The following is a 17,926-nucleotide window of genomic DNA, read 5'->3' as shown; positions in this document are numbered from 1 at the left end:
CATATGGTCGTTTCATTTCGTCCATATAAAAATAGATTCATCAAGGTTAAATTTCATAATTTATTCACTATTTAATTCTACTTCTACTATTTTTAGTGATTTTTCAATCTCATCTCACTGCTGCTGCCCGCAACAGTTACTGCAGTAGACTATGCCAATTTCGTGAATCTTTCCTTGGCCTTACTAATCATCCATCATACATGACACAAATTATGGCCACCTTATCAAAATTAAAATTTCTAAGACTTGTGGCTATAGGTTCTAGCATCCCACTCGACGACCACATAGGCCATTTTCACATGGCTGAAAGTTTACAACCCACAATTCACCAAAACCTAATAGCCTATACATGCCAAATGTTCTCCTAGTTCAACTACGAAGACAATACCAAAAGGTTTCCAGCCGGTGTGATGACTTCAACGACGGTTCCGAGCATGCAACAATACGAGTCCAAGAGACCTAAAATGGGTGACAAGAAAACACCGAGTGAGTTTATAACTCAGTAAGTCATAAGCATTCATCAACCATCCATTAATAAAATTTTCGCAACATCAAACAATAAACGAGGCTAGGTACTTCATCCATATCGAAACTATACCATAATTCCTCGGACCTTTCGGTTCAATCTCATACCAAGTCATACATCCACATTTCATATTTTATACAATAAGATATTTGAGGCATTTTACACACCAACTCATTCACACCACAATCATACAATTGCAATCATCACATAGATTTAAAGCTTACCAAGCTCAACCCCGAGCATGAACGTATTGCCTAATCGTCATGAGCTCAAGGTACTTACCCGATCCGCTGTCCGGGATTAACTCGATAATGTCGTACACTCAGTGCCAATTGTAACGCAAGAGCATATAGTGAATCCGCACACTTAGTGCTATATATTTTCAGCTCGCACACTTAGTGCTATATAATTTTCAGCTCGCACACTTAGTGCTATATGTTTTCAGTTCGCACACTTAGTGCTGTACAATTTTTAAACCCGCACACTTAGTGCCAATCTTGTCACCGTGTCCATTTATACCCGCACACTTAGTGCCGAGACCAATACCTTATGCATGTTGCTGCCTTTATACATTCAACCATGGCATCATTCCATACACATACATTTTCATTTACACATCAACTCATTTAAACACAATTATGTATATATTATGGTCATTTACCTCAACACCAAATATATGCTTAATGACTTACCTCGGATGTTGTCGAACGTCTTCAATGGCTATTCAATTACTTTTTCTTTCCCCTTATCCAACTTCGATCCTTTAAGCTCTTGAGCTTGTTTTTGAGCTTAAGATGACCGAATGCCATATCCCCTTCCTTCTTTAACTTTCGGCTCCTAAGGTAGAAGATGAACACCAATATTTTTTTTTTCAATTTCCTTTCTTCTATTCGGCCAAGGCACCCAAGGATGAGCAACAAATTTTCTTCCCCTTTTTTTTCTTTGTTTCTCACGGCAAAAGAGTATCCACACCCATTTTTTTTTTCATCATTTTCTTTTTTTTTTTTCCATTTCTTTATTCTCCCTTACATCATGCACTAGGCCAACATGTCTAGGACATGTTTTCCTTGCCCATCACCTAGTCATGGCCGGCCACTCACCTTAGGAAAAGGGGTTATTTGACATGCAAGGACAACCCTTTTCCCACATGTATTAATAGGCCACCTTACATTTGCCTAGCACATTTCTAAATTTTCTCACATAAGTCCTAATCACTAAAATTCCCCTATAATTAAGCAAAAATTCAATAAAGAAATTATCACACATGCATATTCACATATTTAGACAGTAACTATCATACTCAAATAATTTAGTGACTCGGTTTAGCGGTCCCGAAACCGGTTTCCGACTAGGGTCACTTTAGGGCTGTCACAGAATTACCCAATACCGTACCCTTTCCTGTTTTGTCTTTGTTGCAGGAATTCAAAGACGTCTTTTCGAAAGAAGTCCTGAGTGGACTTCCACCACTTCATGGAATCGAGCATCAAATTGATTTTGTGTCGGGAGCAATTATTCCAAATCGACCTGCTTATTGAGCCAATTCGGAGGAAACCAAAGAACTACAAAGACAAGTCAATGAATTGATGGAAAAAGGCTACATTTGCGAGAGCCTAAGTCCCTGCGCTGTTCCCGTGCTATTGGTGCTGAAGAAGGATGGAACATGGTGCATGTGCGTGGATTGCCGAGCCGTTAACAAAATAACAATCAAATACCATCATCCCATTCCTCGCTTAGATGACATGTTAGATGAACTTAGTGGAGCCAAAGTATTCTCAAAAATTGACTTGAAAAGTGGTTACCACCAAATCCAGATGCGGGAGGGAGATGAATGGAAAACGGCATTTAAGACCAAGCACAGGTTATACGAATGGTTGGTTATGCCTTTTGGCCTTACTAACGCTCAAAGTACATTCATGAGACTAATGAACTATGTATTAAGGTCTTTCATCGGTAAGTTTTGTGTGGTGTATTTTGACGATATTTTGATATATAGCAAATCCATGAAAGATCATGTAAGGCATCTTAAGTCTATTTTGGAAGTTTTGCGAAAAGAGACGTTATATGCTAATTTAAAGAAATGTTCTTTTTGTTCTAACAAAATTGTCTTTCTAGGTTTTGTAGTTAGTGCGGATGGTCTCGAGGTAGACCAAGAGAAGATTAAGACCATACAAGATTGGCCAAGGCCTACGAGCGTTTTACAAGTCCGAAGTTTCCATCGCCTAGCAAGCTTCTACCGACGATTTGTTCCGAATTTCAGCACTATTACCGTTCCATTGACGTGTGTTATTAAGAAAAATTCTTCTTTCATTTGGAACGATGAGTAAGAAAGTTCATTTATTAAAATTAAAAATTGTCTTACTAACGCACCCTTGCTTTCCCTTCCAGATTTCTGGAAGACTTTTGAGATCGAGTGCGATGCTTCGGGCGTTGGAATCAGGGCTGTTTTAAAACAAGATGGTCGCCCTGTGGCTTACTTTAGCGAGAAATTCAGCAGAGCGGTACTCAACTGTAACACCCCTAACTCGTGACCGACGCCGGTGTCGGACACGAGGGGTTAACGAGACAAATCCTCTTAAAGTACCGACCAATTTGGCATTTCTGGACAGGCTGGAAAACTGCGTCACCGTCGCCTTAAAATCATATCTCGAGTTCCAAAACTCGGAAACTGGTTTCGTAAATTTTCCTGAATTTAGACTCATATATCCATCCATGGATTTATTTTTAGAATTTTGGTTGGGCCAATTGGTACAGTTTATTAGTTAAAGTCACCCATGTTACAGGGATCGACTGCTCTGACCTCCGCGCGTTACAACTTGAATATCTTTCTGTACAGGGCTTTAATACTGGTGCCGTTTGTTTCTAATGAAACTAGACTCAAAATGGAATCTGTACATATAAGGCATGACTCCTAATTCTTTCTGGATAATTTATGGTAAATTTTCAAAGTCACGACAGGGGACCCAGAAATCGTTCTGGCCCTGTCTCACGAGAACTTTAATATCTCCCAGTATACTGCTCATATGGTCGTTTCGTTTCGTCCATATAAAAATAGATTCATCAAGGATCAGTTCCATAATTTACTCACTATTTAATTCTACTTATACTATTTTTAGTGATTTTTCATCTCATCTCACTGCTGCTGTCCGCAACAGTTACTGCAGTAGACTATGCCAATTTCATGAATTTTTCCTTGGCCTTAATCATCCATCATACATGACACAAATTATGGCCACCTTAACAAAATTTGAGTTTCTAAGACTCGTGGCTATAGGTTCTAGCATCCCACTCGACGACCACATAGGCCATTTTCACATGGCTTAAAGTTTACAATCCCACAAATCGACAAAATATAATAGCCTATACATGCCAAATGTTCTTCAACAACAAAAAAAGTAATACCACAAGATTTCAGCCGGTGTGATGACTTCAACGACGGTTCCGAGCACACAACAAGACGAGTCCCAGGTGACCTAAAATGGGTGACAAGAAAACACCGAGTGAGTTTACAACTCAGAAGTCATAAGCATTCGTCAATCCACCGATAAAATTACTACTACATGTACAACAAATGAAACTAGGTACTCGTCCATATCGAATCCATACCATAATACCTCGAACCTTTCGGTCCAATCTCGTACCAATTCATACATCCACATTTCATATTCTACACAACAAGATAATCAAGCATTTTTACACATTAACTCATTTTCCAGCACAACCATACAATTTCAATCATCACATAGATTTAAGGCTTACCAATTCAACCCCAAGCATGGACGTATTTTCTATTCATCATGAGCTCGAGGTACTTACCCGATCCGCTGTCCGTGATCAACTCGATAATATCGCACACTCAGTGCCAATAGTGATGCAAAAGCATATAATAAGTCCGCACACTTAGTGCTATATAATCAGCTCGCACACATAGTGCTATATAATCAAATTCGCACACTTAGTGCTGTACAAATTTTAAATCCGCACACTTAGTGCCAATCTTGTCACCGTGTCCATTTATACCCGCACACTTAGTGCCAAGACCAATACGTTATGCATTTTACTACCTTTATACATTCAACAATGGCATCATTCCATACACACACATTTCCACTTACACATCAATTCATTAAACACAATTGCATATATATATTATGATCATTTAAATCAATGCCAAATATATGCTTTATGACTTACCTTATATTGGATGAAACGATTTCCAATCGACTACTCGATTATCTTTCCTTTGCCTTTGCTTGATTCTCCACCTCTAGCTTCTTGAGCTTAATCTTGATGCAAGTATAGCCAAATCTCCTTCTAGTTCTCTTCTAAACCAAGCATGAAGCAAAAATCCTCCCTTTTTCCTTAGTATTTTCGGCCAAAGAAGAGAAAAATGGATGAACAAAATTTTTCTTTTCTCTTCCACAATGCACGGCAAGGGGGGGGGTTTCACTCACACACACACATTTTTTTTTTTCTTTCTTTATTACCCATACTCATTTGTTTATTGTTTCTCCCTAGTGCACCAACAAAACATGTTTCATGACATGTTTAGCCCATGATTCCTTGTCATGGCGGCCACTTCATGTTAAGGGGGAAATTTGACATGCAAATCCTTATTTTTGCATGCATTATCAACTAGTCATCCCACATTTCCCCATCATACTTTCAATGTTTACTACTAGGCCCTTTCTAGTGAAATTCACATTTATAACTCTAAATCGAAACATCAAAATGTCACACATGAATTAACACATATTATAGGCATCAAAATAAATTATAAATTATTTTTATGCCTCGCTTTTGTGGTCCCAAACCACATCCCGACTAGGGTCAATTTTGGGATGTCACAACTCTCCCCACTTAAGAAATTTTCGTCCCAAAATCTTACCGTAAATAGGCTCTGTATCGCTCTTTCATAGAGTCCTCAAGTTCCCAAGTGGCTTCTTCAATTCGTGTTTATGCCATAACACCTTCACTAACGGGATTTTCTTATTGCGTAACTCCTTTACTTCACGCATCATAATGCGAACCGTTCCTCTTCATAGCTCAAATTAGGCTGAATCTCAATCTCGGATGGAGCAATTACGTGTGATGGATCAGACCAGATCGTCAAGCATCGAGACATGAAAACGCTAGAATCCTTTCGAGCTCGGGGGCAAAATTAATCGATATGCGATCGCCCAACTCGTTCGGATACTTCATATGGCCCGATAAACCTCGGACTCAATTTGCCCTTACGACCAAATCTAAGCACCTTCTTCCAAGGTGAAACTTTGAGAAAGACCTTGTCTCCAACCCGATATTCAATATCTTTTCTTTTCAAATCCGCATACGACTTTTGGCGATCCGGCGACTTTCAAACTTTCACGAATTACTCGAACTTTTGCTCGCATCCTTAACCAAATCAACCTCAAGAATTTACCTTCACTAAGTTCAGTCCAGAATAATGGGGTACGGCATTTACGATCGTATAAAGCCTCGTAAGGCGCCATCTTAATGCTTGATTGAAAGCTATTGTTGTAGGCGAATTCAATCAAAGGTAAATACCGCTCCCATGAACCACTAAACTCAAGGATGCAACATCTCAACATATCCTCGAGTATTTGAATTATCCGTTCGGATTGACCATCGGTTTGGGGATGAAAAGCGGTGCTAAATGCAGCTTGGTACCCAAAGCATCTTGCAATTTCTTCCAAAATCGCGACGTAAATCTTGGGTCTCTATCCGACACGATAGAAATAGGCACCCCGTAATCTCACAACTGAGAAACGTACAATTCCGCTAATTTGTCCATTGAAAATCCGTACGTACGGGGATAAAGTGAGCCGACTTAGTTAGTCTATCGACAACGACCCAAATCGCATCCTTCTTACTCACTGACAATGGCAGTCCGGATACAAAGTCCATTGTGACTCGATCCCATTTCCATTCGGGTATCATGATCGGCTGAAGTAATCCCGATGGCACTTGATGTTCCGCTTTCACTTGTTGACATATCAGACACCTTGAAACAAATTCAGAAATGTCTCGTTTCATCACGGCCACCAAAATTGGCGTTTGGTCATTGTACATTTTAGTACTACCCGGTGGATTGACATTCGACTACAATGGGCTTCATTTAGAATTATCGAAATAAGTTCAATTCTTTGGAACACACAGACGACTTCGAACCTCAAACAATCGTCATCATCAATTTGAAACTCGATTCCTTGTTCGTAACACACTCACCCGCTTTGCAAGCAACTCCTCATCAACTTTCTCGAGCTTCCCGAATTTGATGAGCCAACAATGGTTTGGCCTTCAATTCGCTACTAACACATTGTCGGGTAGAATAGACAAGTGTACATTCATCGTCATAAAGCAAATAGTGATTTCGGCTTAAGGCATCCGCAACCACATTAGCCCTTCCCGTGATAATCAATGACGAGCTCATAATCCTTTAACAACTCGAGCCATCGCTTTGTCGCAGTTCAAGTCTCTTTGGGTCATCAAATATTTGAGACTTTTGTGATCCGAATACACATGGCACTTCTCACCAAATAAGTAATGTCGCCATATCTTTAAAGGCGAATACGATGGCAACCAATTCGAGATCATGGGTCGGATAATTTTTCTCATGTGGCTTTAGTTGCCTCGACGATAGGCCACAACTCGCCTTTCTTGCATCAATACGCAACCCAACCCAAGTAGGGATGCGTCACTATAAATGACAAACTCTTTGCCCGATTCGGGTTGCACTAGAATTGGGGCTTCACCAAATAAGCTTTCAGTTGATCGAAACTTTTCCGACATTTCTCCGTCCATTCAAACTTAACATCCTTTTGGAGTAGCTTTGTCATTGGCGTGGCTATTGTCGAGAAACCTTTACAAATCGTCGGTAATAACCGGCAAGCCCCAAAAGCTCCTAACTTCGGTAACATTCCTTGGTGGTTTCCAATCGACTATGGCTGAAATTTTGTTCGGGTCCACCTCGACACCGACACGGACACCACGTGCCCCAAAAGCTAACCTCTTTCAACCAAAATTCACATTTATCGAACTTTGCGTATAATCGCTATCTCGTAAGATTTGCAACACTAGCCTCGTGTGTTCAAAGATGCTCGGCCATCTCTCGAATAGACCGTAATGTCATCGATAAATACAACTACGAACCGATCCAAGTATGGCCTGAAAATTCTATTCATTAAATCCATAAACACCGTAGGGCATTAGTGAGCCCAAACGGCATCACCAAGAATTCAGAGTGACCATACCTCGCTCTAAAAGCGGTTTTGGGTATGTCCGATTCTCGACCTCAACCGATAGTACCCGACCTCAAATCTATCTTTGAAAACACCGAGGCTCCCTTTAATTGATCAAACAAATCGTCAATTCGTGGCAATGGATATTTATTCTTTATCGTCACTTTATTGAGTTGACGATAGTCGATGCACAACCTCATGGTTCCGTCCTTCTTCTTCACAAACAATACAAAGCGCCCATGGAGAAAAACTCGGTCGAGCGAAACCTCTATCCGCCGCTTCTTGCAATTGAACCTTCAATTCCTTTAATTCCGTTAATGCCATACGACACGGGCTATTGAAATCGGCGTAGTACCCGTACAACTTCGATGCGAATTCCACTTCTCAACCGGTGGCAATCCCAGAACTCCTCGTGAAAACATCTCAATACTCACAAACCATCGGTACCGATTCGAGTTTCCTTTCCGTCTCTTTACTTCCAAACACATACGCAAGGTATGTTTCACACCCTTTTCACGCATTCGAAGCGGTCATAGAAGATATCATCGCCGGCGCCCTTTTAAATCAAGAGACTCGACTCGACTACCTCATTATTTGTACTCCTCAAATCAATGGTTTTCCTTTTGCGTCCACCATCGCATCATGTACGGTCACCAATCCATACCAAGAATAACATCGAATTCATTAAATGGTAAAAGCATCGATCGGTAGGAAAACAGATTCTCGAATTATTAGGGGCATCTCTTGCACACTTTATCAACGAGTACGATTGACCCAAAGGGTTTGACACTCGATTACGAACTCAAGAGACTCAACAGTAGAGTCTTATCGATGCTAAAGTTTCACATACATATGAATGAGTAGAGCCGGGTCAATCAATGCAATCACACTAGTATCAAAGAGAGTAAAAGTACCAAAGGATAACGTCGGGGAGGATGCCTCCTCTCGCGCGGATGGCATATGCTCTAGCAGAGCTCGGGTCTCGGATCGAACAGCCGTGATCGTTGGCTCCTCCGATTACCGCCCTACCTCCTGAAACCCTGGGGTTCTACCTCTAGTCGTCGCCCCACTAGATCTCGCACCTTGCATCTTATTCTTCTCATCTAGCTCAGCAATCCCTAATGAAGTGGTCCTTCAACCGCATCCATAACAGGCCCTATTAATGACTTACCCCAACATTCACCTAGGTTTCGTCTTCCACATTGGGGGCATTCAGGTCTCTCTTGACGATTATTGCCCACACTAGCTATCAAGTAGCTCTCGAGTCCGTCGCTGGTCGGGTTCTAATGGAAATTCCCGCAATGTTCTCGACTTCATCGGTGTCCTCCCCGAACCTCTTTGTAGCCGAGAACGGAGCTTTACTCGTCGATCTTTTACGGTAATCTCTTGCTTCAAATTCAGCCTTCTTCTTCTCCTTCCCAAGTTCTTCCGCCTTGCGTGCTCGCTCGACTAGTGTCACGAACTCCTTTATCTCCAAAATTCCCACTAGTAACTTTAACTCTTCATTCAATCCTTCTTCAAATCTTTTGCACATCGCAACCTCATCAGCCACACACTCCGAGCATACCGACTAAGTCTTACGAACTCATGTTCAGATTCGACATCTGATCATCCGCCTTGCTTGAGTTCCAAGAATTCCTTACGCTTCGATCGATGAACCGTTGACTAATGTATTTCTTTCAAATTGGATTGGAAGAAATCCCAAGTAACTCGCTCATTTGGGACTATGGAAATTAAAGTCCTCCACCAATAGTAAGTCGAGTCTCGCAACAAGGATATAGCACACTTAAGACATTCGTCGGGGTGCATGACAGCTCATCTAACACTCTAATGGTGTTATCGAGCGTAACTCGGCCTTTTCAAGATCATCAAGAACTATGGCCTTGAACTCCTCGCCCCACGCTTCCTAATCAAGTCCACGGTGGTTTACTCAGCCTCACAGATCAAGAATCGGAGGCATTGCGGGCTCTTGGGGTGGAGTGTTTAAATTCGGAATGGTTGGACAGCCGGTTGGTTCGGGCATATTATACGACCCACTCATTCATCATAGTGAAGAAGGCTTGTTTCGCCCTTCATTTTGATTATTCGCGGATGATCGAGGCTCAACAGGCGGTGTCCCTTGCGCAGAGCAGCCGCTACACTTTCAACGTCATCCGCCAAGGGTCTCTACCCCGGTTCCATCGCTAATTAAAACAAAAATTTCAACCGTCAAGTCATCACATTATTAAGCACTATCAATTTGGCATGTATAGCTAGACTCACACGCTATGGTAGTCCTAGAACCGACTAAACCATAGCTCTGATACCAATAAAATTGTAACACCCCTAACTCGTGACCGACGCCGGTGTCGGACACGAGGGGTTAACGAGACAAATCCTCTTAAAGTACCGACCAATTTGGCATTTCTGGACAGGCTGGAAAACTGCGTCACCGTCGCCTTAAAAATCATATCTCGAGTTCCAAAACTCGGAAACTGGTTTCGTAAATTTTCCCTGAATTTAGACTCATATATCCATCCATGGATTTATTTTTAGAATTTTGGTTGGGCCAATTGGTACAGTTTATTAGTTAAAGTCACCCATGTTACAGGGATCGACTGCTCTGACCTCCGCGCGTTACAACTTGAATATCTTTCTGTACAGGGCTTTAATACTGGTGCCGTTTGTTTCTAATGAAACTAGACTCAAAATGGAATCTGTACATATAAGGCATGACTCCTAATTCTTTCTGGATAATTTATGGTAAATTTTCAAAGTCACGACAGGGGACCCAGAAATCGTTCTGGCCCTGTCTCACGAGAACTTTAATATCTCCCAGTATACTGCTCATATGGTCGTTTCGTTTCGTCCATATAAAAATAGATTCATCAAGGATCAGTTCCATAATTTACTCACTATTTAATTCTACTTATACTATTTTTAGTGATTTTTCAATCTCATCTCACTGCTGCTGTCCGCAACAGTTACTGCAGTAGACTATGCCAATTTCATGAATTTTTCCTTGGCCTTAATCATCCATCATACATGACACAAATTATGGCCACCTTAACAAAATTTGAGTTTCTAAGACTCGTGGCTATAGGTTCTAGCATCCCACTCGACGACCACATAGGCCATTTTCACATGGCTTAAAGTTTACAATCCCACAAATCGACAAAATATAATAGCCTATACATGCCAAATGTTCTTCAACAACAAAAAAAGTAATACCACAAGATTTCAGCCGTGTGATGACTTCAACGACGGTTCCGAGCACACAACAAGACGAGTCCCAAAGGACCTAAAATGGGTGACAAGAAAACACTGAGTGAGTTTACAACTCAGTAAGTCATAAGCATTCGTCAATCCACCGATAAAATTACTACTACATGTACAACAAATGAAACTAGGTACTCGTCCATATCGAATCCATACCATAATACCTCGAACCTTTCGGTCCAATCTCGTACCAATTCATACATCCACATTTCATATTCTACACAACAAGATAATCAAGCATTTTTACACATTAACTCATTTTCCAGCACAACCATACAATTTCAATCATCACATAGATTTAAGGCTTACCAATTCAACCCCAAGCATGGACGATTTTCTATTCATCATGAGCTCGAGGTACTTACCCGATCCGCTGTCCGTGATCAACTCGATAATATCGCACACTCAGTGCCAATAGTGATGCAAAAGCATATAATAAGTCCGCACACTTAGTGCTATATAATCAGCTCGCACATAGTGCTATATAATCAAATTCGCACACTTAGTGCTGTACAAATTTTAAATCCGCACACTTAGTGCCAATCTTGTCACCGTGTCCATTTATACCCGCACACTTAGTGCCAAGACCAATACGTTATGCATTTTACTACCTTTATACATTCAACAATGGCATCATTCCATACACACACATTTCCACTTACACATCAATTCATTAAACACAATTGCATATATATATTATGATCATTTAAATCAATGCCAAATATATGCTTTATGACTTACCTTATATTGATGAAACGATTTCCAATCGACTACTCGATTATCTTTCCTTTGCCTTTGCTTGATTCTCCACCTCTAGCTTCTTGAGCTTAATCTTGATGCAAGTATAGCCAAATCTCCTTCTAGTTCTCTTCTAAACCAAGCATGAAGCAAAAATCCTCCCTTTTCCTTAGTATTTTCGGCCAAAGAAGAGAAAATGGATGAACAAAATTTTTCTTTTCTTCCACAATGCACGGCAAGGGGGGTTTCACTCACACACACATTTTTTTTTTTCTTTCTTTATTACCCATACTCATTTGTTTATTGTTTCTCCTAGTGCACCAACAAAACATGTTTCATGACATGTTTAGCCCATGATTCCTTGTCATGGCCGGCCACTTCATGTTAAGGGGAAATTTGACATGCAAATCCCTTATTTTTGCATGCATTATCAACTAGTCATCCCACATTTCCCCATCATACTTTCAATGTTTACTACTAGGCCCTTTCTAGTGAAATTCACATTTATAACTCTAAATCGAAACATCAAAAATGTCACACATGAATTAACACATATTATAGGCATCAAAATAAATTATAAATTATTTTTATGCCTCAGTTTTGTGGTCCCGAAACCACATCCCGACTAGGGTCAATTTTGGGATGTCACATCAACTACCCGGTGTACGATAAAGAGATGTACGCGCTTATACAGGCCCTTGAGACGTGTCAACATTACTTGTGGCCAAAAGAGTTTGTTATTCACTCCGATCATGAAGCCTTGAAACACATTAAAGGCCAGCACAAATTGAATCGTCGCCATGCAAAATGGGTCGAATTTCTTGAGTCCTTTTCGTATGTCATTAAATATAAAAAGGTAAAGATAATATAGTGGCTGATGCGCTCTCAAGAAGGTATACCTTATTATCGTATTTAGATTCCAAAATTCTTGGTTTTGCATTATTAAAAGATGCTTATGTTAACGATTCTGATTTTGGTGAGATATTTGTTGCTTGCAAGAAAGGTTCTTTTGAAAATTTTTATAGGTACGGGGGCTATCTATTTCAAGAAGGCAAACTTTGCATTCCCTGTGGATCTGTTCGAGACCTCTTAGTGCACGAAGCACATAGCGGTGGTCTCATGGGACACTTCGGGGCTCATACAGGCTATCAGGTACCTGTAACACTTGCTGGACTAGCTTGCCATCAATAGTATGTACGAGAACAGTACCCGGACCACCATAACATGTGTCTCATAATCATGAACTCAGACCACAACTCATGAGTTCAAATCACATAAATCATGAACTCAGACCACAACTCAATGAGTTCAGATCACAAAATTCCTAGTGACATGTCAGTTGTATCCTAAACTATTCCTAAGGTTCAAACAGGATTTTTTGATACCACATTTCTATCGAACTAGCTCGTAATGTCGATTTCAACATCCATAGCATCAATCATATACTCATGAAATAATCAAGCATAGTTCATAAGAAAATTTAAGCATTGAACACATGGTACAACGTCACATTAATTATATGAACTTAACCTACATGCAATATCAAGCATTTAAAGTATGGTACATGTTGCATAATTTGCAAATGAACTTTCCTCAGTACAAAATGATAGAAACGAGCTTAATCCTTGTAAACTTTATTTTTCCCCCGATCAATACCCGAATCACATTTTTCTTGATCTATAATGCCAAATTTAACTTGTTCAATACATACATTATTCATATCGACCCATAACACATACTTTGGTAAAATTACCTTTTTACCCCTAACTTTTCACTTATTTACACTTTAGTCCCTAGGCTCGTAAAATGAAATGCAAGCGTTTTCTTTGTTACCCAAGGCTAGTCGATTCATATTCCAACTCATATCAGCCCATATTTCTCATTAAAACACATTTCTACTACCTATTTCTTTATCTTTAACAAATAAGTCCTTTTTAGGTGTTTCCACTAAAAATCTCTTAGTAAAAGATGTTTATTAAACATCAAATATTCATATTCCTCCATTAAACATCAAAATACATGTCACACATGGGTAAGTTCTTGATTATGAACCCTAGCTCAAAATAATGGTAGAAATAGCTAGATCAGTTGATGACAACTTTAAAAATGTAAAGAATATTAAAAACGGGGCTTTGAAGCCCTTACTATCAAGATTTAAATGTTGAAAACCCTAGCTATGGAGAATCTCCAAAATTTTGCACCCTTAGAGAATACGGACATCAATTTTGCTTGATTTTTGCCCTTTTATTCTTTTATTAACCAAATAACCAAACTGCCCTTAAGGCAGTTCTTTCAAAATTTTCCTATTCATGCCTATTTTTGTCCAAAATTTTAGAACTTGGTCAAATTTCTATTTAAGGACATCTAATTAATAAACCAATGCAATTTCATGCTTGAATCTTCTAGAACACAAGTTTTGCAACATATTCAATTTAGTCTCTAAAGTCAAATTGGACACTTTAGGTATAGAATTTCTTTATGAAAATTTCACACAAACATGAAATCATATCATGGATCATCAAATAATCATAAAATAATTATTTATATTTTGGATTTTTGGCCTCAAAACCACTGTTTCGACTAGAGCCTAGTTCGGGATGTTACAACACAAGTTTTGTAAAGTGATTTTTAGAGAAAATGTCAAAAAGGGACTAAATTGAGATAATGTGAAAGGTGGTGGTTAAAAGTGTGAATAAATGAAGTTCAGGCCTCCTAAGGACCCTATAGAAATTTGGCACTCATGAGATTAGAAAGAAATTTTGTAATTTGTGTTTTTATGAGATAAGGACTAAATTGTAAAAATGTAGAAGATTAGGGGCTAAAGTGTAAAAATGCCTAAATATGTGTAAATTGTGTTAAATTGAATGAATTAATGATTAAATAAGTGAATTTTGTTATTATATAGATTGAGAAAAATGAGATTCAGATCTAGAACGGGGGAAAACAAAGTATTGGATTATTCGACCTAATTCATCGTTACAGCGAATGAGGTAAGTTCGTATGCTAATAAACGTATTTAAATTGTGTTATAAATGCTTATTATTGAATTGAATTTAATGATGAATGGTCATGGATACGAGCAAGAATTGACGAAGTTACGATATCCGAAAGTCCCATACGAACCTTAGGAATAGTATAGGATACAAATGTCATGACGTTAGAATTACCAAGATCTGATTACATGTAAGACCATGTCTGGGACATTGGCATTGTATTGTGATTACGTGTAAGACATGGTCTGGGACATTGGCATCATTATATGATTTCGTATAAGACCCTATCTGGGACAGTGGCATCGATATGTGATAACATGTAAGACCATATCCAGGATATGGAATTGTACGAGATATTGTGATTTTCGAGTATCATTAACCATTCCGAATGGTTCTAAAACATCCCAAACCTGACCTAGACATTATGGCCGAATCTATGATGTCACATTGAAGTGTGTTTTAAGGAGCATCATTCAGTTTGAAAAGTCCGTATTATATTAAAACCCTCGTAATGACCTTTTACAAAGCTTTTAATTAACTTGTTCGTTGAAAAACTCAAGTTAGCAAGGGTTTAATCATTTTAGGTTGTTAATACATTTAAATCAATGTTTGTTGTGAAAGCTTTTAAAATATGTTGTGATAGCGTGGTGTTTTTTGAAAGCATTTATCTTTTTGAAAATTCGTGTCCTACTACTAGCAGATATAAATCAAAATAAGTAAATCCCCAAATTAAAGTAAAATTTAAAGAGGCCTTATTACATAACAATTACCCAAATTAAATAGCTTAAAGATTAAAAGTTAAAAACAGTAGCAAAAGCGTTTGTGTGGCCTCTACCAAGTCCCTCGCAGCATCGACCCGCGTAAGGATTACCTGCACTGAGAAGCAGAAGGGTGAGTTTATGAAAAATTCAGTGTGTAATCCTTTTACAAAAGTTAGACAAATCGTAGGCAAATACAGTTTGGGCCTAAGCCTATTTCACTGACAGTCCAGTATCAGTTAGGGCCATAGCCTATTACAGTTATAGTATTAATGTGGGCCTTAGCCCAATACAGTAATAGTAACAATAATACAATCAGAAATCCTACCTATCCATCCTCTACACTCCATTCCGTCCAGCCCTACACTCCACATGGGGATAAAATCGACCCATCATCCCTACACTCCAAAATATAGCACCGGTTGCGGCACGAAATAGTGATTGCAGCAGAGCTACTAGTATAGTACACTTCTGTTAAATATACAAACCCACCCCCATGCAATATGTCATGTCATAATATCATACGTGTATGCAAGAATGTCATGCTCGAATATAGTCATACATATCATAGGGGTATATCAGTCATTTTACCTCATAGGGGTATAATAGTCATTTCATCAGTATAGTGTCTAAGTGTACTTACCAACCCAACAGTAGGTCCACAGTCATCTCGGGCTACCCGTGCAACCTTAACAGTCAAACAATTTTAATGGGCCAAAACCCATCATACGGCCCATATGGGCCCAACACCCGTAGGGCCTATAAAGCCCAAAAATGGCCATGGCTGTGTGGTCTACACAGCCTAGCCCAATAATCTCCACATGTCCGTGTGGTTTACCCAAGTGGGGCCCACAAGCACGTGGGGTCCACACTACCCATTTCGGCCCAACGTGGCTTAAAACGGCCTAAGCCCATTAAATCGTTCATGGTGGCCTTTGCAATCAAACGCTCACGCTTTACGCGTTCGAATCAGCACAAGAGTGAGCGCACGCTCGTGTAGCGTCTATAGACATAATTTTAGGCTGATTAACATTTATTGCAGTGTGATTACACACATGTTTGCGAGAAGAGCATAGTCTCCATGAACACCAACTTAGATTCAGTCATATCCCCAATGCCAGTCCTTTAACTAATGGGTTTAATATTCCCTTAAATAATACTAAACCAAATCATAATTCGACACTTTCCTTGATCGAACGATTAAGAGTACTCACCCGTCAACTGTTGCTGAAGATTGATTATAAGCTCTTACAGATCGTCTGCATTCAAACCGAAATCTATTATCCTTTATTAGAATGTTCGCATAAACAGTTGAACCAACAAATGACACTTACCAAAACTTGTGAAACCGACTCTAGAGGAGAACACAATCGATCTTCTATCTTCAAAAGGAAACCCACACCACAGAGACAAGGCTAGCACCCACACACTTCTAGCCATAAACGACAGTAAAAGAAGAAGTTAGAAGCAACACTACCACATAAAGAAAAAGAACGATAGATTAGAGAAGAACCAGGCACCAACCGATTGTTTCAAAGAAGTATTGTAATAACCGACACAACCAGAGAGAGAGCAAGAAGAAGTCGAACATGCCTAAATGGTCACAAGTAAAATTCGGCTACCATACAAGCACAACTAAAAGAGAGAAAGTAAGCGAAAGGAAAATAGCTATTGAAAAAGAGAGCAAAAACCAGACAAATTCGGTACTAAGTGCCTATGATAGATTTTGCCACAAAGAGAGTCCCATTTTCAGCAAACAATTACCACTCGCTTACTCCTTGATCCACTCCTTAAATCACTCCCCAAATCTCTCCTCTGACCAATTCAAATTCCTTTCAAATTCCTCCTGAAATTTGGCCACACACTCCGCTCCACCTCAAACACTCCAACCGCCCATTAGCTCAATGTTCTACTAGCACTCAACTTCCCACATGTCACAACAACAAAATTAAACACTCCTTGTGCAACACAGGACTTGAACTCAAGACCTTTAGTAGTAATGACACACCACTTACCCCTTGGCCAGTAGGCCTTTTTTGTCATGCTCTACTCACATTAATTTAAAAGTCTACTAACTAAAAGCAATGGTTAACTTCCTAAAAACAATGTTTTTACAGAAGCCCAAGCTTGAACCCAAGACTTCTCAGGCGTTTCCCAGGACACTTAACCATTAAGACAAGCATACATTTGAGCTACACAACAAATAGAAAATAAGTACCTATATTTTGGGGCATTACAACTCTACCCCCTAAAAGAAAAATTCAGCCTCGAAATTTACCTAGTCAAAACAAATGAGGGTATTGTTATCGCATCACCTCCTCGAGTTCTCACGTGGCTTTCTTAGAACCATGATTACTCTATAGTACCTTAACTAGTGGAACAAAATTTCTCTTCAGAACTTTCAAATCACGGTCT

Source organism: Gossypium arboreum, chromosome 7 (assembly GCF_025698485.1).
Source record: "Gossypium arboreum isolate Shixiya-1 chromosome 7, ASM2569848v2, whole genome shotgun sequence".
Taxonomy (NCBI): Eukaryota; Viridiplantae; Streptophyta; class Magnoliopsida; order Malvales; family Malvaceae; genus Gossypium; species Gossypium arboreum.
This window is presented reverse-complemented; position numbering follows the sequence as displayed.